The sequence below is a fragment of the Dipodomys ordii genome, unplaced genomic scaffold (genome assembly GCF_000151885.1).
Source record: "Dipodomys ordii isolate 6190 unplaced genomic scaffold, Dord_2.0 Scaffold63, whole genome shotgun sequence".
NCBI lineage: Eukaryota > Metazoa > Chordata > Mammalia > Rodentia > Heteromyidae > Dipodomys > Dipodomys ordii.
In genome coordinates this window covers 5,165,432-5,190,287 of record NW_012267279.1, presented here as the reverse complement: position 1 = coordinate 5,190,287, position 24,856 = coordinate 5,165,432, and positions in this window count along the sequence as shown.

Here is a 24,856-nt window from a genome sequence, read left to right as displayed (position 1 = left end):
GAAAGAAAGAAAGAAAGAAAGAAAGAAAGAAAGAAAGAAAGAAAGGAAGGAAGGAAGGAAGGAAGGAAGGAAGGAAGGCAGGCTAGGTACCAGTGGCTCACTCCTGTAGTAATCTTAGCTATTCAGAAGGCTGAGATCAAGCTCAAGGACAGTGCCCAGGCCCTGGGTTCAAGCCCCAGAACAGGTACCCTCCACACACACACCCAAAAACAGAGAGAGGAGGAGAGGGAAGGTGGAGGAAGTGGAGGGGAGGGACTGCCTCCCAAGGCACAGAGTATGGCACTATGAGGAAACCAGAATTGAAAAGTGATGACAGCCCTGGGGGTGTATGTAGCTCAAGTGGTAGCATACTTGCCTGGAACACAGGAGGCCCTGGGTTTGATTCCCAGCATCACACACACCAAAAAGAGGACTAAAAGATGAAAACACTCTGCAATTGCATCACAGTGATGTTTGCCCAAATTTGAGGTTGAACCACTGAGTTGTCTACTTGAAAATAGGGAGTATTTTATGATGCAGACAAATTCTTCATTTTTAATATAATTATATTGTTATTATTAAGGTATTCTACAATGGGGTTACCATTCCATATGTCAAGTACTGAGTACAGTTCTTGTTGGACAATGTCAACTCTTCCTTCTCTTTCCCCCAGTTTCCCCCTCCCATCCCAGCCCACAAGTTGCATAGTTCATTTTTTAGGTATTTTGGACCTTTTTTTGTTGTTGTCATTTGTCATGGGGTTTGAACTCTGGGCCTGGGCACTGTCACTGAGCTCTTTAGCTCAAGGCAAGCACTCTACCACAGCACTACTTCCAGTTTTCTGGTGGTAAATTGGAGATAAGAGTCTCACAGACTTTCCTGCCTGGGCTGGCTTTGAACTGTGATCTTCAGATCTCAGCCTCCTGAGTAGCTAGGATTATAAGCATGAGCCACCAATGCCTGGCTATGGGGACCAAATTTTTTAAGTGGGAAGAAATTTTGGGAAGATCAGAAACACCCTGGAGGTGAACATTGTGGTGGTTGTAGAATGATACAAGGGTGCTAATATCACCAAAATGTCCACTTTGGTTAAAATGCTACATTTTATGTTACATAAATTTTATCACAATTTTAAAATGCAGGTATTTATATACATGCATTGATCCAATTGTTGAACTAGGTAAACTGGAATAAAAATTGTACTTCAAACAAACAAAATGGAGGGGGCTTTTTCTCACCTACTCCCCAAACCATGCAACAGTGAAATCTTTGTTTCAGCAGTATGATGAAAATCATGTCTGTGTATCAGGTTATTTAAGAGTTAAAGTGGAAGCTGGGCTCGGGTGGCTCATACCTGTAATCCTAGCTACTTGGGAGGTTGAAATCTGAGGATCACAGTGCAAAGCAGGAAAGTCTGTGAGACTCTTATCTCTACTTACCCAGCAAAAAAAATCAGAAGTAGAGTTGTGACTCAAAGTGGTAGACTCAAACAGACAAGCCCTGGGACAGCACCCAAACCTAAGTTCAAGCCCATAATGAAAAAAAAAAGTTAAAGTGAAAAGTTGTAAAGTTAATAAACGATAAGTGAATCATTACCAAACTCCCAAGACAGCAACAGAAGAGATGGATGCCAACTATACCCTCAAATTCTACGTTGGCTACCATTGCCAAGGACCCACAGAACCCCTACCCTAGAGGTACTTGGAACTACCGAGGAGAGAAGATCTGTCACTCAGAAAACTGACAGCATCTCATATGGCTGTAGCACCAGTCCAAGAGCCTCAAGATGACAACTAAAAACACATGTACTACAAGCTGGTCACAGGCCTGTCTTCTAGAAGAAAAAGATCTCCTCTTGGTCCACACAGCCACCTTGAGACCGCTCCAAAAGGCAAGTGGAAAAAGATCATGTCCTCCTCCGAACTCAAGTGGCAATACTCCTTCTTCCTTTGGGGCCTGGGCATTTACACACTGTTGGCATGGAGCTAGAGTCACCACTAATGACCTGAGACAAATTGCTGAAGCTTCTTTACACCCTTGAAATTGTTCATGTGGAGGAACAGCATTCTGGGCTCTGGGGAAGGCTGTCCTTAGGTTTGATTCCATCAGATTGCAATCTTATTTAACTGTATGTAATCTCTTATTGCCTTTTAGCCATTCATCTCTTAAAGATTATTTTCTGAGCCAGGTACTGGTGACTTACACCTAGCTACTCAAGAGGCTGAGATGTGAATATTGTGGTCGGAAGCCAGCTTGGGCAGGAAAATCAGTGAGACCCTTATCTCCAAATAACCGGTAAAAAGCCAGAAGTAGAACTGTGGTTCAAGTGGTATAGTGTTAGCCTTGAGCAAAAACAAAAAAACCCTCAGAGACAGCACCCAAACCCTGAGGCAGGAGGAGCTTGAATTTCAGGCCAGTTTGAACTACACAGTAAGACCTTTACGCAGGGGGGAAAATAGCTCCATCTTTGATCAGGGACCAAAAAAGCACTCAGGCTCACACAGGCTGCCTCCAAAAGGTGGACTCCAGGAAGACTCAGCGCTTGACTATGTGCTGACACGCACTCCCTCCTCTGAGAGATAGGTTCCTCCCACTGAGTTAGGAAGATAGGAGAGGGTTAGAACAGAACCGCATATTAATTAAGAGTCTGGGCTTGAGAGCCTCAGAGACCTAAATCGCCCTTCTGTCACTTATTAGCTGCATGCCTTTGGGGAACCAATTTAACATCTCTAAGCCTCAGTTTGTCTGCAGAAGGAGGAGAGGAATAAGATCCACTTCACAAGGGTTCTTGGGAAGATTAAGTAGGATAATTCAGTAAACTGCCTAGCACAGTGCATGGCACCTTATGAATACAAATAAGATTATAATGGTGCTGTGCATGAGCTCAAGATGGATGTATTTCAAAAGGCTTCTGTGTGTCTCTAACAGCAAGCACAGCCAGAAGAATAGGAGTGAAGTAGTATCTCTCTCTCTCTCTCTCTACTTTTATATATATATATATATATATATATATATATATATATATATAGGGTCTGGTCATGGGGCCTGAACTCTGGGCCTGGGCGCTGTCCCTCAGTTCTTCAGCTCAAGGCTAGCACTCTACCACTTGAGCCACAGCACCACTTCCAGCTTTTTTCTTTTTGCTTATGTGGTGCTGAGGAATCGAACCCAGGGCCTCATGCATGCAAGGCAAGCGCTCTACCACTGAGCCACCTTCCCAGCCTATTTTTCAATATTTTGAACACAGTCCCCATAAGAAAATACTTCAATCCTGCAACCCAGTGATGAATACAGCATAGACCTAAGACTGAAGCAAAACAAGTTTCACCAAACAATAATTATTGTTACTGTAACAATATTGGGTGAAGGACTTTTGCGTCTTCCATCAGTCCATTTTGATTCGTTTTTTTTTTTTTCCTTTACTTGTGGAATCTTTCAAACCCACAGAATACTTGAAAAGATGGGACAAAAGTACCTTCATGGGGCTGTAAATGTGGCTCAGTGGTAGAGTGCTTGCCTAGCATGCATGAGGCCCTGGGTTCAATTGCTCAGTACCACATAAACAGAAAAAGCCAGAAGTGATGCTGTGGCTCAAGTGGTAGAGTGCTAGCTCAGGGACAGTGCCCAGAACCTGAGTTTAAGCCCCAGGACTGGAAAAAAAAAGTACCTTCACTTAGAATAGGGTCTCTCCATTTCAACATTATTATTTGGGGCTAGATGAGTCATTTATATGTGTATATCTATATCAGAGTCTTGAACTCAGAGGCTAGTGGTGTCACTTAGCTTCTTCTCTTCCTCAAGCATGGTGCTCTACCACTTAAGCCACACCACCACCTCTGGCTTTTTAAAAATATAATTTTGCCAGATGCTGGTGGCTCATGCCTGTAATCCTAGCTACTCAGGAGGCTGAGATCTGAGGATCTTGGTTCAAAGCCAGCCCAGACAGGAAAAGCCGTGAGACTCTTATGTCCAATGAACCACTCAGAAAACTGGAAGTGGCGCTGTGGCTCAAGTGGTAGAATACTAGCCTTGAGCTGAAGAACTGAGGAACAGTGCCCAGGCCCAGAGTTCAAGCCCCATAACTGACAACAAATAAATAAATAAAATTTAAAAATATATAATTTTATTGTTATTGAAGTGTTTTACAGAGGGGTTACCATTTCACAATTCAGATAATACATACATTTCCCTTTTGGACAATGTCACCCCTTCATTCATTTTTCCCTCCCATCCCTGCCCACAAGTTGTATAGTTCCTTTTTCACATAGTGTCTACTGAATACCATGTTTGCATTTGTTCACACTCTCTCCCTTCCTTTCTGCACTCCCCCTGTTGCTCCCCTAAGAAGCAAAAAAAGAAAAAGGAATAAAAAAGCACTCACAAACACCAACACCAATACCAACAACATAAATAAACCCTGTTTCTGTTTCCTGGAATTTATTTTAATATGTAGTATTTTAAGTGTTCAGGAGAGCTAACACCTCGGGGCTCCTCCCCTTACTGGTATCCTCCTTTGGTCTGGCTGTTTATGTGTGAATATCTAGAGTCCTGCATAGGTTGTCATGTCATTCTATATTAGATCTAACTTCCACAGATGAGAGAATACATGTGCTGTTGGTCTCTTTGAGCCTGGCTTTCCTCAGCATGATTTATTCTAGGTCCATCCATACTTCCAGCTTTTTGCTGGTTGGTTGGAGATAAGAGCCTAGGCTGGCTTCATGATTCTCAGATCTCAGCCTCCTGAGTAGCTGGGATTACAGATATGAGCCATCCAGCACCCAACTGGATAAATCTTTGCCAGGGGTGGGGACAGCATCCTGTGCACTGTAGGATACTACAAAGCATCCCGGACCTTTATCTACAGGACATCATTAATCTACCTACTATAGCTGTTTCAAAGAAAAATGTCTCCAGACCTTGTCCAATGTCCCATGGTAGGTGCAACTATTCCCCACAGAGAACCATTGACCTAGATCTACCAAGAGATAGCATTTTCCCATATTACTTCATCATTTGCCCAACACTCACACACTCATGCATACACAGATATACACAGAATGTTTTTTTTTGGTTGAACTATGTAAAAGTAAATTACATCAAGATAGATTGTACTCATAAACTGACATGTTGAATTGAAAAAATAAAACAATTAATGGTAAATTATGGCTTTATTACTTTATAACTTGCCACCTAAATAGTTTATCATGTATCTCCTAAGAAAAAAGACATACTCTCCAGATATTGTAATCCTAGCTTCTATGGGGGTTGAGATCTGAAAATCTGTTTAAAGCCAGCTTGGGCAAGAAAGTCTGTGAGACTCTTATCTCCAATTAACCACCAAAAAGCCAGAAATGGAGGTGTAGTTCAAGTGACAGAGCATCATTCAAATGGAAAAAGCTAAGGGACAGTGCCCAGGTGCTGAGTTCAAGCCTTAAAACTAGCACACACACACACACACACACACACACGGGTGCTGGTGGCTCACACCTGTAACCCTAGCTACTCAGGAGGCTGAGATTTGAGGATCAGGGTTCAAGATCAGCTTGAGCAGGAAAGTTTATGAGACTCTTATTTTCAATTAACTACCAGAAAATAGGAAGTGGGGCTGTGACTCAAAGTGATAGAATGCTAGCCTTGAGTGAAAAAAATAGCTCAGGGACAGGGTCCAGACCCTGAATTCAAGCCTCATGACCAAAAAATAAAAATAAAAAGAATAAAAACATTCTCTTATACAACCCCAACAATATTATTGTACCCCACATTTAACATTAATTCATTAGTCTCTTTTTCCCTTTTCCTTTTATGTTTGTTGTTACTCACTAAATTGGTTTCCACACCCCACTTATGGGTCTCCAGTCTGAGATTAGAGGAGGATTATAGAAGCAAACACATCTCTTTTCCTCCCCCACCCCCCAATTGAAGCAAGCTCACATTTACAGACATCTGACCTACATGCAGGCTGCTTTTCCTTGGCGGCTCCTGCCTGGAGCAGACAAGCCAGCCTTGCCCCACCCTGCAGGGGACCCAGGAGCTCCTCCAGGCGCCAATGGGCACCATGCGGTGTGTGCCCTGGCCTGTCTGCCCAGGGCTGGTGGGGCCTGCCAAGCTGGGTACACAGAGGCTAGACCACATCACAGGCCCAGGCTCGGGTTCAGGCTGAGGCAGGTCGCCCACCCCTTCCCTGTTTGTAAAGTTCCTTTCGTTTACCTGTACTGGCTCCAGTGCAGGTAAAGGAAAGTGGTTACAAGTTGATCCAGAAACTGCCAACAGGCCAGGGCTAAGAGAAACATGAAAGTGAGTGAGTCACTGGCTGTCTTTGATTTTCCTGACCTTATAAATCTGGCCTTTCAATCTAGCATCATGATCCAAACAGCAGAGACTGGAAAATAGCAAAATTGGATGGAGAACGCACCAGCAGAGTTCCCTACCTGGTTCTTTCCCAGTCTGTGAGTCCTGAGACATGCATGCGCGTGCACGCGCGTGCTCGCACGCACACACACACACACACACACACACACACACACACACACACGTCTGGAAAGGTCAGGGAGGGGCAAGAGACAAGAGCTATACCTCAGGTCCCAGTGAGTGCTGCCATTATCCCAGCATGAAGGCCTGTGTGTCGGCCCTTGCTTTTGTCTTCTTATAAAAGCTAGATTTCCTTGAAGTCAGGAGTCTTTCCACTTGGAAGATCAGAGGCAAGGGAGTTAGATCTGCTCCTGCATTTGAAGAGAAAGAATTGACTGCAGCCCGAAAAACTAAGGAGAAACTGCGCAGGACTGACACTGACAGTTCTGTCAAGGAAGCAACGGCCCATCCTCACCCCTCAGAAATGATCAAATACACACTCTCCCAAGTGCCAAGACTGTGGGAGGATTCACCAAAATGAATGGTCCCAGAAGTGAAGAAGATGCTGGGCACTGGTGGCTCATGTCTGTAATCCTAGCTACTCAGGAGATCGGAGGGTCTAGGTTCAAAATCAGCTGGAGCAGAAAAGTCTGTGAGACTCTTGGCTCTAATTAACCAGCAAAAAGCCAGAAGTGGAGGTATGGCTGAAGTGGTAGAGTGATAGCTTTGAATAAAAAAATCAAGCAAGATTGCAAGGCCCTAAATTCAAGCCCCCAGTACTGGGGGAGCAGATATTTAAAGGTGGCTGGTATAATGGAAGCACTCTCCAGGACCTGAGGTTTTTCTCTTGTCTCTTGCCCCTCTCTGACCTTTCCAGCTGGGTGCTGGTGACTCACACCTATAATCCTAGCTACTCGGGAGGCTGAAATCTTAAATTTGTAGTTCAAAGCTAGCCCAGGCGGGAAAGTCTGTGAGACTCCCATCGCCAACTAACCGCCAGAAAACCAGAAGTGAAGCTGTGGCTCAAAGTGGTAGGGCCCTGATTTTCAAGCCCCGTGACTGACCAAAAAACAAAGTCTAGCTCCCCATGAGGGCTTTTGTCCCAGCTTACAGATGGCCAGCTCTGGTTTTCACACAACAGAGAGAAGCAGCGCATGAGGGCAAGAGCCCTAATTCTTGGAGAGTTTCTTTTGATGATAACTGCATTAATCCTATCCTCTTCTAAATCTAATGCTACCCCAGAGGCTGGGGATGGGGGCGGAGGGGGAAGATACTTAAAGGTGGGTGAAGGGCACTGGATCACACATGATTTCCCTTTCAACGACAGCAAATCAACTTTGGTCTACCCCACTATCAGAGGAAAAGCTCCCTGCTGAAGTTTGGATTCCCCAAGGTCTGTGAGGTGAAGTTTACTCCCAGGAGCGGCACCAGTGAGAGGAACCTTTAGGAAGTGGAGCCTAGGGAGAGGTTTGAGGTCACTGGAAGCATGCATGCCCTTGAAGGGGATTGTGGGACACCACTGTGTGTGTGTGTGTGTGTGTGTGTGTGTGTGTGTGTCTGTGTCTGTGTCTGTGTCTGTGTGTGTGTCTGTGTGTGTCTGTGTCTGTGTGTCTGTGTCTGTGTCTGTGTCTGTGTGTCTGTGTGTCTTCCCTCTCACCATCCACCCACATCCTCTGCATTTTCGAGACAGGGTCTTGATATGTTAGCCTGGATGCTTCCAAGTCACAACCCTCCTCCTACCTTAGCCTTCCAAGCGCTGGGATTACAAGTGTGATCATCATACCCAGCACCCCACAGTGAGCTCAGATCCTGCCTAAGAAATGGTTCAAATTCATTAGCCTTTATGCAACCCTTACCACCACAAAGACAAGCCCTTAGTACCCAGGAACTGTGGATGCCCACTCCTGAAGTGACACCTGTTACCAATCATGTGTCTGTGCACGCGCACGCACGTGTGTGCTCCAGTCCTGGGGCTTGAACTCAAGGCCTGGGCACTATCCTTGAGCTCTTTTGCTTAAGGCTAGCACTTCACCATTTTGAGCCACAGTTTCACTTCTGATTTTCTGGTAGTTAATTGGAAATAAGAGTCTCATGGACTTTGCTGTCTGGGCTGGCTTTGCATTGCGATGCTCAGCTCTCAGCCTCCTGAGTAGCTAGGATTACAGGCGTGAGCAACTGACACCCAGCCTAAACCATCTTTTATATCTGACTGCAGAGCTGTTTGATACTGGAGGAGTTGACTAAGGTAAGGAATTCATTTTAAGAGGCCCAGAGAGACAAAGTAACTCAAATAAGTTCAAAAGCAAGTTGGCCAGTTCTTTCCAAATTAGTCTCAGACATAGCACCCTTTCAAGAAGAACCACTTGACTATGGTAAAAGGAAAATGAAAAATAAAAATCAATCCCAAGAAGAGGAAAGCCTATCTAGTAGTATTTTGAGAATTTCAGATGAGCATATAAGAAAAGCATGTAGGGACATTTAGGAGCAAGGGATCTTTCACAGTCTTCCTACTATTGACCTGCCTCCAAAACAGCCATGACTTCTTGGTCCCACTCCTCTTGCTTTGTTTTATCCTTCCTTCCTTCCTCCCTTCCTTCATTCTTCCCTTCCTACCCAACTTCCATTCTTTTCTTTCTCTTTGTCTTTTGCCAGTCCTGGGGCTTGAACTCAGGGCCTAGATGCTGTCCCTGAGCTTCTTTTGCTCAAGGGTAGCCCTCTTGAGCCACAGAACCACTGCCAGCTTTTTCTGAGTAGTTTATTGGAGATAAGAATCTCACAAACTTTCCTGCCTAGGCTGGCTTTGAACCATGATCCTCAGATCTCAGCCTCCTGAGTAGCTAGGATTATAGGCGTGAGCCACCAGTGCCCAGCCTCTTGTTCTTTTTTAACTTGTTTGTGAGGAAGTCCTCCCCATGTAGCTCAGGCTCACCTTAACCTCTCAATCCTCTTGTCTCTACCTCCTAAGTGCAGGCATGTGCTACCACCCACAGCTCTCACTCTCTTGTAAAGGTGCTGATGTATCATCACAGACCCCAATGTCTCCCATATTCCTGGGATGTTGTATCAGGTCAAACTAAACCACTGTTTCCCTCCTTAAAATGAGACAATCACCACACATACACTTTTCCCCTTGACCCCATTCTTGCCACCACCAGCAGCAACTCCCAAAGATCAGCCTAGAAAGACCTTAGCTTTCAAACAGAGACGGCTGAGGCCTGAGGACATTCCAGGTTATCTATTATTTACCCGGTTCCACTCCAGAACTGCTACGGAAAAATGGAGGACATCCTCTGACCAGGAGCAATCTCCTACAACCTAGCTGCTGCTTCATACCTGGAATTTCACATCTCCAATCTCGCCCCCCTCCCCCCTCCCACAGATTAATAAAACAGGGCTGAGAACAATGGAGCACTGTATCTTGAGCATAGCTAAGAACCTGCCTCCAACACTCGCTCTTTTCATTAAGCTATTCCCCAACTCATTGTTGTAATATATTTAAAGCTGAAAATAGAATTTTTCTATTTAAAAAAAAAAGTCTGACTATATTTGCTTTCCCTTAGCCTTACTCTGCCACTTAAACCACAGCTTCACTTCTGGTTTTTGGGTGGTTAGTTGAAGATAAGAGTGTCATAGCCTTTTTGGCTTGGGCTGGCTTTGAATCCAAATCCTCAGATCTCTGACTCCTGAGTAGCTAGGATTACAGTAAACAGATTTGGAAAGGATTTTAGGGTTCCATGGGGGAAGCACAAATATATGAACAGGACATCCTTTCTCTTTACTCAGGCTGGATTTAAGTCTTGATTACATGATAAAGTTATTGTCTTTCTCTGTGAAAAACTAGGAGTGGGTAACACTGAATTTGCTGAGACAGATTCTTCAGACAATGTTTGTTCATGAAAGATCAGCTCTATGTTCAGCTTTTGTGGACCAAAGTTTCCATCCTCCCTGCCCACCAACAAGGCAACTCCATTAGCAACTCACCCCCCCCAACCCCCTCCCAGCCAGCCATGAAATGTCCTGTACTGTTTTCAGCTGAAAGGGAAATCTCTGAGTGCTTTAAAAATAAACGAAATGAAAATGAGATATAATTATGTACCATTGCAAACCATAACCATAGGGTTGGTTGGTATAAATGTTGCAATATTTTATTGGTCAGCTTCTGATCTACTACATGAAACGCTTTTTTTTTTTTTTTAGTTTCAAACCTCCTCGTAGACACTATCCCAGTAGACTGGTGGGACGGGGGTGGGGTGGGGTCCCCTTTCTTCCAGGGAGAAAATGAGGTATTAGCATAATCTAGTCTTTTGTTGGAAGAAGGAATCTTTACAGTTCCAACCCATTTTTCTTACCTCAGTTAGTAATTATCTCAATTCTCTGTGCTTCATCCATGAACATGCCAGATTTCAAAATACACAAAACAGAGGAAATAAAGTACTGCCCAGGTTGGAGAAAACAAATTCCCAAATCGTATTCCTTTGGCCTGATTGAATTTCACTAGCCTGAGACACTTTTTCAACAACAACAACAGCAACAAAAAGTATCTGTCCCAGCTGGGCATTGGTGGTTCTCCCCTGTAATCATACCTGATCAGGAAGCTGAGATCTCAAGATTGAGATTAAATGCCAGCCTTGTACCAGCCACCAGTGGCTCATGCTTGTAATCCTAGCTACCCAAGAAGTTGAGATCTGAGGACCATAATGCAAAGACAGCCAGGGAAGAAAAGTCTATGAAACTCTTAGTTCCAATAAACTACTCAAAAAAAAGCAGAAGTGGCTCTGTGGCTCAAGTGGTAGAGTGCTAGCCTTGAGCACAAAGAGGCTCTGGGACAACACTCAGGCCCTAAGCCCCAGGACCAACCAAAAGAAAAAAAAAAAAAAGCCAGCCTTGTGCAAGAAAGTCCATGAGACTCTTTAATACGACAAAAATAGCTGAAGTGGAGCTGTGGCTCAGTAGTAGAGCACTAGCTTTGAGCACAAAAGCTCAGGGACTGTACTCAGCCTCTTAAGTTCAAACCCCACAACTGGCATTACAAACCAAAAAAGTATTTATCCTTCCTCACTGTAAAATCTATTCCAAGAAATCCGTAAATATGTTTAACCAAAGGCCTGAGGAAACTAGCTCCAGAAGGGAGGAAGAAAGGAGGAGAGACAGGATGAAAAGAAGGGAAGGAAGAAGAAAAGGAGGAAGGGAAGAAGGAAAGAAAGAAAAGGTCAAAGACAGAACTTACTAATCATAGCCATCCAAATTAACTCCTTGTCCAGTAACCATCCTGCCACTCTAACAACCCCCATTATTCTTTATTAGTGAGGTTTCTAAAAAGCAGATCTAAAAGTAAGGAAATGACACTCTGTGAAAAGGCTGCATGACTCTGTCAATATAATGAATGATAAAAAAAAAACAGATAAGGCTCCCCAGCAAAGCCTAGACTGGAGACCCCTGCTGCTGCATAGGTCACCTGCTCCCTTACTCCTAAGTGCTTCTGAAAATCCTCCTTTCACGAGTAAAAACTGGGTTGCTTTTTTTTTTTTTTTTAAAGAAATACATGCTAGACACAGGTGGACCATACCTGTAATCCTAGCTACTCAAGAGGCTGAGATCTGAGGATCATGGTTCAATGCCAGCCTGGGCAGGAAAGTCTGTAAGATTCTTTTATCTCCAATTGAAGCTCAAAGTAGAGTTGTAGCTCAGGTGGTAGAGTGCTAGACTTGGGCAAGAAAGCTCAAGGACATTGCCCAAGCCCTGAGTTCAAGCCCTCTCCTGTTCCATTTCAGGGCAGCTGTCCAACTTGCAGCTGTGACCCTATGGGCTTTTTCTGCCTTCTGAACCCATCGTACTGGCTAATAACCCCACTCTTCCCAGTTAGTGGAGAAACCCTCCTCTAAGGACAAGGGTGGGCAAATACCCCTCTGGTTCCCTGTAGGAAGCATGCATAGGTAGAATGTTTTCCAATACCCTCTAAAGTTTCTAAGTGACAGTAAGCTCCAGTTAAATTATATCTGGTAATCCGCTTGATGAAGTGCCCTGTATTGGCAGGTTTCCCTGCCTAGCTCTTGTCATTGTTCTTTATTTTTTTAGGTCCAAGACTGGAACTTGAACTCAATACCTAATGGTTTTGTTAACTGGCTAGCGCTCTACCAACTGAGCCATGCTTCCAACCCTTCTTCCTTACTCTTCCCCAGTAGCTTCCAGGATAATTTCTTAAGTGACCCTCTTGCCTCAAATTCAGGCTCAGCCTCTACACCATTTCCATTGCATGCCTGATAGACACAAGCCCTTCTTTATCAAAACACTTGTCATTTAGTAGTAGTTACAGAGCCCTAAAAATGGAGCTGGGAAAAAAAATGAATAAACTCAATAACTAGCACCTAGCCAGGCTCTGGTGGTTCATGACTGTAATCCTAGCTACTTAGGAGGTTGACATCTGAGAATCTAAGTTTGAAGCCAGAAAAATTTGTGAGATGGTATTGGGGCTGGCACTTGGGGCCTGGGCATTGTCCCTGCACTCTTCGATTACTCAAGGGTAGTGCACTACCACTTGAGCCATAGCTTCGCTTCCAGCATTTTTGTGATTAATTGGAGAAAAGAGTCTCATGGACTTTTCTCTCTGGGCTGGCTTCTGATTCTCAGATTTCAGCCTCCTGAGGAGTTAGGATTAGAAGTGTGAACCACTAATGCGCAGAACTATGTGACTCTTACTTCCAATTAACCAGTAAAAAGCTGGAAATAAGCTGGGCACCAGTGGCTCACACCTGTAATCCTAATTGTTCAGGAGGCTAAGATCTGAGGATTGTGGTTTGAAGCCAGCCTACCTCCGATTAACCACCAGAAAACTGGAAGTGGCACTGTAGCTCTAAGTGGTAAAACATTAGCCTTAAGTGAAGAAGCTCTGAGACAGTGCCCAGGCCTAGAGTTCAATTTCAATAACCAACCAAAAAAAAAAGTTGCAAATAGAGACATAGCTCAAGTGGTAGAGTGCTAACTTTGAGCAAAAAAGGCAAGTGAGGAGAAACTCAGTTCAAGCCTCAGTACCAGCACATATACATACATACACATATACATGAATGAACAACCTTACCTCATACCTTACACAGAAAGTAAAACAAATTGGATCATAATTCCACATGTAAGAAATAACAGCAAAAAACAGAACAATCTTGTGCCCTTGGGTTAAACAAAAACTTCATAACTAGGACACAAAAGGAAAAATGGACATATTAATCATGGTTGAAAATTTAGATTTTTCTCTTGAAAAGACACAGATTAGAAGTAAAATAAACACAAAGACAGTTAAGAAATCCAGAAGGAAGGCTAGGAACCACAAGAAAATATTTGCACAACAAAAATCTTGCAACAGATTTGTATCATGGGTACATCCAGATCTCTTATAGCATAGTAAAAAAAAGAGCAAGAAATTAATCCTTCATAAAAGATATACAAGTGAAAAATAAACCCATGTAAAGATGTTCAGTATCGTTTAGTTCTGAGGAAAATGTAAATTGCAACAATAAGGACAACAATAATAACATACTGTGAGATGAATTATTGTTTATACCACTGTATAAACATCCATTTGAAAGGCTAAAATTAAGAAGGTTGATAAGCCAGGCTTGGTGGTACACGTCTGTAATCCCAGCACTTGGGAAACTGAAGCACAAAGATGTTGAGTTCAAGGCCAGCCTGGATTACACAGTAATATCCTAAAACAAAACAAAATAAAAATAGCCAGGCATCAATGGCTCATGCCTATAATCCTAGCTACGCAGGAGGCTGAGATCTGAGGATCACAGTTCAAAGCCAGCCCCAGCAAGATTAAAGCCAAAAGCAGAGTTGTAGCTCAAGTGGTAGAGCACTATCCTTGAGCAAAAGAGCTCAGGGACATTGCCTTAGTTCAAACCCCAGGACCTGCACACAAAAGAGAGAGAGAGAGAGAGAGATGGACAGTACCAAACATTAATGAGGATTCTGGGTAACTTGAATTCATGCTTTGTGGTAGAAGTATAGCTATTACATATATACATATGCACACACACACACAAACACACACACATATGGATATTTCTTATAGATTTAAAGTTACATATAGCCTAGCAATTCTACCAGATATTTTCTCAAGAGTAATGTATTATAAGCCTATATATATAGAAATGCCTAAATGAATGTTTATAGACTTATTAACAAGAACTATGACTGGAAAGAACCCAACTGTCCATCAGCTAACAAAGTAATAAACAATCTCCCCACAGTAAACCACTACTCAATAATAAAAAGTAATAAACTCCTAATGGCCACTGTTACACAGACAAATCTCAAATTTAAAGGCAAAGTGAAAGAAGCCACACTCAAAAGATAATTTATCAGGGGAGGCATGGTGGGAGGTGGGGGGGCGAGGGGAGGAGAGGGGGGTGGGAGGGAGATGGGAAGGGATGGTAAGGGAAAACAAAGGAGGAGGCAACAACGCTTGATAAGAAATGTACTCATTACCTTGTTCATGTAATTGTAACCCCTCTGTACGGTATTTTCACAATAAAAAAATAATTTATCTAACAAATTTTTTGTTCTTCTTTATGGTTTCATAGTGCCAGGACTTCATGTATACTAGGCAAGCACTCTACCAGTGAGCCACCATTGCCAGCCCTCTCTTGTTAGTGTTTTTTGAGAAAGGGTCTTACTAACTTGTCCAGGCTGGGTCAGCTTCCTAAGTAATGGGATTACAGATTCCACCAGGCCCAATAGTAAGCTCTGTTTAAAAAAGACACCAGAGCAATGGTTGTCAGGGGCCAAGAAGTGGAGGAAGCAGATGGACTAAATGGGAAGAAGAATCTTTAGGAGGTAATAGTTTGTTCTAGATCTTGTTTGTGATGCTAGTTACACAAGTGAATATATTTGTCACAGTTCATCAAACTGGTGAATTTTAAAGCATGTAAATTATACTGTAATAAAGTTGACAAATGGGGGACTCGGAAGGTGGCTCAGTGGTATAGTGCTTGCCTTGCATGTATGAGGCCCTGGGTTTGATTCCTCAGCACCACATAAGCAGAAAAAGCTAGAAGTGGCACTATGGCTCAAGTGGTAGAGAGCTCGCCTTGAGCTGAAGAGCTCAGGGACAGCGCCCAATCCCAGAGTTCAGTCCCTCTCACACACACACACACACACACACACACACACACACACACACACAAGTTGACAAATGGGGGACCCTGCCCATCTGCTGCACTATCTTATTCTTAGTTGGGCAATGTAGGCCATATGGGTATCCTTTGAGGTGTGGGGGTTTTCCCAAGTTTTTTTTGGGGGGGCAGGCATTGGTAATGGGGCTTGAACTCAGGAACTGAGCTCTGTCCCTGAGCTTTTCTGCTCAAGGCTAGCACTCTACCACTTTCAACCACAGTGCCACTTCCAGTTTTCTGGTAGTTAACTGAAGACAAAATTTTCACAGACTTTGCTGCCCATGCTGGCTTTAAACTGGGTTCCTCAGATCTCAGCCTCCTGAGTAGCTAGGGTTATAGGTATAAGTCACCAGAACCCAGTTATTACTGTTTTTCGTGTGTGCCAATACTGGGGCTTGAACTCAGGGCCTTAGATTCTTGCTTGGCTTCTTTGATCAAGGCTGGAGTTCTACTATTTGAGTCACACCTCCACTTTGGGCTTTTTGCTGGTTAATTGGAAATAAGAGTCTCACAGATTATTCTGCCTGAGCTGGCTTCAAATTGGGAATCCTCCTGTGTCAGTCTCCTATATAGCTAGGATCACAGGCCTGAGTTACCAGTATCCAGCTTTTGCCCAACTTTTTTCCAATTATTCTTTTTTTTTTTAAGTTGGTCATGGGACTTGAACTCTGGGCCTGGATGTTGTCCCTCAATTCTTCAGCTCAAGGCTAGCACTCTACCACTTGAGCCACAGTGCCACTTCCGGTTTTCTAGTGGTTTATTGGAGATAAGAGTCTCATGGACTTTCCTGCTCAAGCTGGCTTTCAACCAAAATCCTCAGATCTCAGCCTCCTGAGTAGCTAGGATTACAGGTGTGAGCCACCAGAACCTAGCTCCAATTATTCATCTTTCTAGCTATAATTGCAAATTCTCTAGGGTTGTGTGTGTGTGTTAGGGGGGATTCTGGCAGAATGACTTAAACCCATTTGAAGATAGTGGTTTTGCTTGGTGTAAACTGTAGCCACCAAAGAAGCTGGAAGTAGCTGTGTTCCACACTCCCATTACACTGATGGAAAATCTCAAACCAACCCCTGCTATGTAGCACTATAAAAACAACTTATTTCTAGATATGGTGATGCCTACCTGTAATCCCAGCTTCTGAGAGGAAGAGGCAGGAAGATGGGGAGTTTAAGGCCAGTAAAACTAGCAAGATCCTGTCTAAAAAACAAAATTCAAACTAAAGGGCTGCAGATATGGTTTGAATAGTACAGCACTTGCCTTACACATAAGAGGTTCTGAGTTCAAGTCCTAGTAGCGCGCGCGCACACGCACACACACACACACACACACACACACACAGGATAAATGCATTAACAAGCAAATCTATACGGCCTGTTTTATCAGTTTCATGAAGTATAAACTCTTCTCTTTTTGAAGAGTTGGTCTTTTTGACCAAAACATTCTACAAAAGGGTTTATCTAAAGCAGACAGGACAACACTCCAGAAACAAGATAGTGTTAGCCTGATAAGAGGCATTAGGCAACCACACATCATCCTCCACCAGTGGCCTGATCTATGACCATTTAAACATCAAGGGTCTGCTAGTTTCCCTAAGGGTATGGGCCTTCTCTACCCTGTGGAGGAAAGAAGTGGTTGTGAAATATTCAGACAAACCACACATCTGGCTACGACTTTCACTCATAAATCCCTTCTTCACATTCATTATGCTAAGCAAAGCAGCACGTACATGGGCAGATAGACAGTAACTGCCTGGACTTCCTGGTTAGAATGGAGCCGACCACACCTTGGTAGCAAATGCTGCGATCCTTTGAGATGTTGCTTACACCAAACAGTTGCAAAGCTAATATACTCTGTCTGTGCTGAAGTTTTTGGAAAGTAAATTATAGACATCTTCCTGAGAACACACCCTGCCTTCTTCTAAACTCTTTACTAAAATGTTTGACTCCTAATAGATGCTTAGTGACTCCTAATGATCATAAGGCAAGCGAATGAAGAATGGACAGCTTTGAGGAAAAAAGGGAGGGAGGGGAGGAGGAGGGATGCTTGGCTTGAATCCCTTCCAACAGTTGTCTCTACCAGTTTTCCAGCTCCCAGAACTTCCTTGCTTCTGAAGATGTAGAAACGTAGCCTTGGGCTGTGGCTCAGCTTCCAGCTCAGCTTTGGGGAGGCTTTTGTGGGCTGGCGTGTTTTTAAGCAGATTCAAAACTAAGGAAAAGGTGTTGCCTCTAAAAGGCTAAGTCATTCTGTATTAATAAAACTAGGGAAATTCTGAAATGAAAAGTAATTGCCAGAGGCAATTACTCCCCAGAAGACAGGCTCTTCTAAGACTCTGAGTTCCCCATTTCAGGGACATTATCCTCACTCCCTACCTTCCAACACCCTTCTGCTCTTTTCTTCTGTAAGACTAGTCCTTGTGGCTTGGGCTGTAGTTGCTCAGTGCTGAGTTCAAAGGCAGGAAGGGATTTGGCGGGGGACAGTGGTGTGAACAGACATAACACTGTCTGTTCCAAAGCCACTCTGGCTTGCCTGTATTCTAGCTACTCAGGAGGCTGAAATCTCTGGATCCAGGTTGAAATCAGCCTGGACAGTTAAAAGGAGACTCATCTCCAATTAAGTGATGTGGGGGTGGGGACAGGGGAGGGATGACAACACAGAATTGGAAGTGTGGCTCAAGTTATAGAGGGTCAAGCCATAAGCAAAAAAGTTAACAAAGAGCCAGGTGCCAGTGGCTCACACTTGTAATCTCAGATACTCAAGACACTGAGATCTGCAGATTGCAGATTATTTACTCTATAAGAACCCCACAGAGGCTCAACTCCACCCAGGAGAAAGTTGCCCTTCTCAGACAGAGGTAGCTCCGCCCACAGAGGAGTGACTTTCTTCACTGGGTAAACAGAGCCAGAGGCTGCCCCTTGCAACTGCAGAATAAGCAGCAGACCCAGTTACAGGAGGGGTAAAAGAAAAACAATTAAAACCTAATAAACAGGAGCTAGCCCCTCAGGGAAAAACTACTGATGGCTGACTAGCCTCAACTCTACCTACAATCTAGCCCCATCACAGCAACTCCAAGCTGGAAGAAACAGCCATCTGCCTCTTTTGTGATATTCAAAGCAGATCTCCTTCCCACTGAACTAGCCTGGGAGGAGAGTCATAAAGTCCCTGTTAAGGCAGAGCTTCATTATGCCTGCTCAAACAAACTGATTTAAGAAACCAATCAAGCCACAAGGAAACCAAACACCACAAGCAAATCAGAGACTCCACCAAGAGACTGGTTATGGACACAGGGAAAACACAAGATCCCCTCCCCCCGCCCCCCCAAAAAAATTGAAGAACTCTTTTTTCTACCTAATTTTTCAAAAAAAATTTGTTTAATTGTTTTCTCTTTTTTTTCATCATTTTTATTTTAGGTGTGTGTGTTTTTTTGTAAATTCTCTTTTTAGTCATTTCCTTTTTCTTTTGTGTGTGTGTGTGTGTGTTACTTAACTACAATTCTGTTCACCCCCAGATATATACCCATCTTCAATTATTAGACCTTATCCTTCATTATGTGTATACTTAATTCAGATATTGATTACTGAATTCACAAACTCTCAGCCTTAACTCCTTTAATTGTAGAAGTATTTTTTATACTTATATAATTTTTTTGTCAGTCTTGGGACTTAAACTCAGGGTGGGTGTTCTCTCTCAACTCTTGAGCCACAGCACCACCTCTGGTTTTCTGGTGGTTTATTGGACAAAAGAGTCCCATGGACTTTCCTGCTTGGGTTGGCTTTGAACTGTGATCTTCAGTCTCCTGAGTAGCTAGGATTACAGGTGTGAACAACCAGCGCCTGGCTTTATACTTATATAATTTTAATTGTTTTATTTTTAATTTTTTTTTCCTTTTTTCTTTATCTCTCTTCTCCTTTCCTTTTATCTTTTTCTCTCTCTTGAATTTAGGTCTTTATTATATTCCTCTTTCCCTTTCCCTCCCCACATTCCTCTCATCTTATTTTCTCCTCACAATTCTCCCTAAACCTATTAATTTTTGGTCTGCTGACTCTTTCTTAGCTTTTCTTAGTCCACTGATCTGTAGTTGTTGTTGAACTAGATTGTACCTGTTGAACTGGAGTGTATCAGTACTCATTTTGACTACGTCAAACAATCTGTGCAACTACAGGGCTCTGGTTGATGCTTGACTTAAAATAGTGCTCTAGTGCAGCATTGGTTTTGCTTTCATACCAAATGGGCAGAAAAAAGCCGGAAAAACACAAGAAAAATGGCAAGTCCAGGTATCTCAACTCCCACTCATGATAATCAGGCAACAGAGAAGTTAATGAATAATCCAGAGGAGAGTTCCCAAAATGTTCTACAAACACTACTGGTAATGAAAAGATTGAAAGCCTGCAAAGGTCTCTGTGTGAGCATGAGTCTGATGAGGCTAACCAAAGATTAGTACAGGAATTTCATGAGCATGAGGAGGCCAATCAAAGATTAATAGAGGAATTGTGTGAGCGGGATGAGAATAAACAAAGATTAATAGAGGCATTCGTGCAATCCACAAACAGAAAGCTGGAGGAATCCATGGAGGTCACAAAGGGAATACTGAATGAATCCCAACAGAAGGAAAGGGAGTCCAATGAACCTATAACCAATCAACTAAGGGATTTTAGAATGAACACTGAAAATCATATTAAGGAGGTAAAGAAGTCCATACAAGATCTAAAACAAGGGGCTGGGAAGGGGGTCAGTGGTAGAGTGCTTGCCTTGCATGCATGAGGCTCTGGGTTCGATTTCTCAGCACCACATAAGCAGAAAAAGCTAGAAGTGGCACTGTGGTTCAAGTGGTAGAGCACTAGCCTTGAGCTGAAGAGCTGAGGGACAGCTCCCAGGTCCAAAGTTCAGGTCCATGACCACCAACACCACCACCACCACCAACAACAACAACAAAGATCTAAAACAAAGCTCCAACAAAGAATTTGTAGCCATCAAATCTGACCAATTAGAAGGAAAGGAAATAAAAAACAAAGTAGAAAGTCTTGCAGTAGGTTAGACCATGCAGAATATCAAATCTTCTGGGATTAAAGACACCCTAGACAAGAGAAAGAACAGACAAGTATTCAAGACAAATCCAAGAAATATGATAGATCTATTCAATATTTAGAAGACACCATCAGAAGACCTAATTTAAGGTTAATAGCTGTAGAGGAGGGCCTAGAGACAGAAGTTAAAAGTCTAGGAAAATTATTTAACAGGATCCTAGCAGAGAACTTCCAAAACTTGCAAAAAGATAGGCCCATCCATATGCAAGAAGCCTTTACAATCCTAAATAGACCAGACCAGAACAGGACATCCAACTGCCACATTGTAATCTGCACAGGATCAAATGAGACCAAGGAAAGAATCCTTAAAGCCACCAGGGAGAAAAGATCAATCACCTATAAATGGAAAACAATCAGAATTTTCTGATTTCTCAGCAGAGACAATGAAACAAGAAGAGCCTGGAATGATGTTTGCCATGTCCTAAAGACAAACAACTATCAACCAAGAATACTGTACCCAGCTAAACTCTCCTTCATAACAGAAAGCCATATAAAAACCTTCCACAGCAAAGAAAAATTGAAACAGTATATCTCCACCAAACCAGCCCTACCAAAGGTACTTAAAGATGTCCTACACATAGAAAACCAACAAGAACACAATAAAAGCAAACAAACAGCCCCCAGAGAATCCAAGAATCATAAGCCCCAAAGAATCATAAGAATCCAATCATAAGAATCCAAGAATCATAAGCCCCAAAGAAAGTGGATAACATGGCAGGAACTACCAAACACCTCTCAGTTCTAACTCAATATTAATGGACTTAACTGTCCAATTAAATGACATAGATTGTCTAGTTGGAACAAAAAGCAAGATCCTTCTAGCTGCTGCCTTCAAGAGACACACCTTACCCACAAAAACAAACATATTCTGAAAGTGAAAGGCTGGAATAAAATCCACAAAGCAAATGGCCCCCATAAACAGGCGGGAATTGCAATCCTAATATCAGATAAAATAGACTTCAAATTAAAATTAGCAAGAAGAGACAGAGAAGGTCACTACATACTAATTAGGGAATCTCTCCTTCAGAAGGATATTACAATTCTAAATATCTATTCACCAAACAACAGAGCACCCGAATTTACCCAAGCAATACTACACACATAGATCCAAAGACAATAATTGTTGGGGACTTTAACACACCACTATCCCCACTGGATAGATCAACCTGGCAAAACTCAACAGAGAAACCTTGGATCTACTAGATTTAACAGACATCATGGATGTCTGCATAGATCAACTAGATTTAACAGACATCTACTGAATATTTCACCCAACAGCATCAGAATGCATGTCCTTCTCAGCAGCACACAAGAACATTCTCAAAAATAGACCACATTTTAGGTCACAAAACAAATTTGTCCAAATTCAGAAACATTGAAATTATTCCCTGCATTCTCTCAGACTACAGGGAATAAAATTAGAATTCAATACCAAAAGCCAAGAAAGAAAATCCTGTAACACATGGAGGCTGAACAACACACTATTGAACTACCAGTGGGTCATGGAAGAGATTAGAAAGGAAATTCAAATGTTCATGACATTTAACAAAAATGAACACACAAATTTAACAAATGAACACACAAGCTTCTCTGGGACTCAGCAAACGCAGTACTCAGAGGCAAATTTATAGCTCTGAGTTCCTACATCAACAAATTGGAGAGATCTGAAACCAACAATTTGGCCAGGCCCCTGTTGCCAAACCCCAATCCAGTAGATGGAAACAAATAATTAAAATTTAATCAGAATTACATGAATTAGAGTCCAAAAAAACAAAGAAAGAATCAACAAAAAAGTTGGTTCTTAAAAAAAATTAACAAAACTGACAGACTCTTAGCAAATCTTATCAGAAAAAAAAAAGAACACATCCAAATAAACAAACTCAGAGATGAAAATGGAAACATCACCACAGAAACAACCAAGATTCAGAACATTATAAGGGAACATTTCTCAAAACTTTATGCTAATAAGTTTAATAATCTGGAAGAAATGGATGAATTTCTAGCAAATATTGACGTGCCCAAACTAAACCAAAATTATTTAAGCCAACTTAACAGACCCATATCAAGCATCAAAATAGAAACAGCAATAAGAGACCTCCTACCCAAGCAAAGCCCAGGATCAGATGGATTTACAGCTGAATTCTACAGGGCCTTCAAAACAGAACTCAGAACCAATACTCCTCCAACTCTTCGATAAAATTGAAAGTGAAAGTTCACTACCAAACTCTTTCTATGAAGCCATCGTAACCCTCATCCCAAAACCAGGCAGGGACTCATCAAAGAAAGAGAACTAGAGACCCATTTCTTTGATGAACATTGATGCAAAACTTCTCAACAAAATTTTGGCCAGTGAACTTCAACAACTCATCAAAAAAATCATATACCATGATCAAACAGGATTCATTTCAGGGATGCAAAGCTGGTTCAATATACACAAATCAATTAATATAATTCATCAGATCAACAAGAGCAAAGACAAGAACCACATGGTTATCTCAACAGATGCAGAAAAAGTATTGACAAGATCCAACACCCCTTTATGATGAAAGCCCTGGAAAAACTAAGAATCCATGGAACACTCCTCAATACAATAAAGGCTGTGTATGACAAACCTACAGCCAGCATTATACTTAGTGGCGAAAAGCTAAAGCCATTTCCTCTAAATACTGGAATGAGACAAGGATGTCCACTCTCTCTAATTGTCTTCAATTTAGTATTAGAATGCCTAGCAAGAGCAATAAGACAAGATGCAAACATAAAGGGGATCCAAATAGGGAAAGATGAAGTAAAACTCTCCCCTCTTTGCAGATGTCTCAATCTTGTAGTTAAAGAACCCCATGGACTCCACTCCCAAGATACTTGAGCTGATTCAAAACTTTGGCAAAATAGCAGGGTATAAAATTAACCCACAAAAATCCACAGCTTTTCTGTATGTCAACAATGAGAAGGGCACTGCTGAAATCAGGAAAGTGACTCCTTTTGTAATAGCCCTACAAAAAATAAAATGCCTGGAGCTGGGAAGGTGGCTCAGTGGTAGAGTGCTTGCCTCCCATGCATGAGGCACTGGGTTCAATTCCTCAGCACCACATAAACAGAAAAAGCCAGAAGTGGCACTGTGGCTCAAGTAGTAGAGTGCTAGCCTTGAGCTGAAGAGCTAAGGGACAGCACCCACGCCCAGAGTTCAAGCCCTATGATGACCTAAATAAATAAATAAATAAAATAAAATACCTAGGAGTTAACTAAAGAACTGAAGGACCTCTACAATAAAAACTTTAAAAAACTGAAAATGGAAATTAGAACAGAATTAAGGAAGTGGAAAGACCTCCCATGCTCTTAGATTGGGAGGATTAACATTGTGAAAATGTCAATATTGCCAAAGGCTATCTACAAATTCAATTGCGATATCTATCAATACCCCAACTCATTCTTCAATGAGATACAAAATGCAACCCAAAAATTCATATGGAACAATAAAAAACCCCAAATAGTAAAAACAATCCTTAGCAGAAAGCACAGTGCTGGAGGAATATCAATACCAAATTTCAAACTCTACTACAAAGTCATAGTAATCAAAACAGCTTGGGACTGGCACAAGAACAGACTTCAGGACCAATGGAATAGAATTGAAAACCCAGAAATGAACCCACAGACCTATAGCCATCTAATCTTCAATAAGGGAGCTAAAAAAATAGAATGGAAGAAAGATAGCCTCTTCAGTAAATAGTGCTGGAAAAAGTGGTTAAACACCTGTAGAAAACTAAAGCTAGATCCTTATATATCACCCTGCACCAGAATCAACTCCAAATGAATCAAGGCCTCAAAGTCAAAGCAGATACTCTGAAAAAATTACAGGCAGAATAGGAGAAACCCTAGGGCTCCTTGGCACAGGCCGAAATTTTCTTAAGAAAGACCCAGAAACACAACAAATCAAAGAAAAGTTGGACAAATAAGATTGCATGAAACTGCAGAGCTTCTACATGGCAAAGGACATAGCTAGCAAGATCAATAGAAAGCCTATGGATTGGGAGAAGATCTTTACTAGCCATACAACAGACAAGGGTTTCATATCTAAAATATACATCGAACTGAAAAAATTAAATCCTCCAACAATAAATCTTCAAAGAAACAACTGCCCAATAAATAAGTGGCTAAAGACTTAAAGAGAAACTTCTCTGAAGAGGAAAGAAAGATGGCCAATAGACACATGAAGAAATGCTCAACCTCCCTAGCCATAAAAGAAATGCAAATCAAAACAACATTGAGATACCACTCACCCAGTTA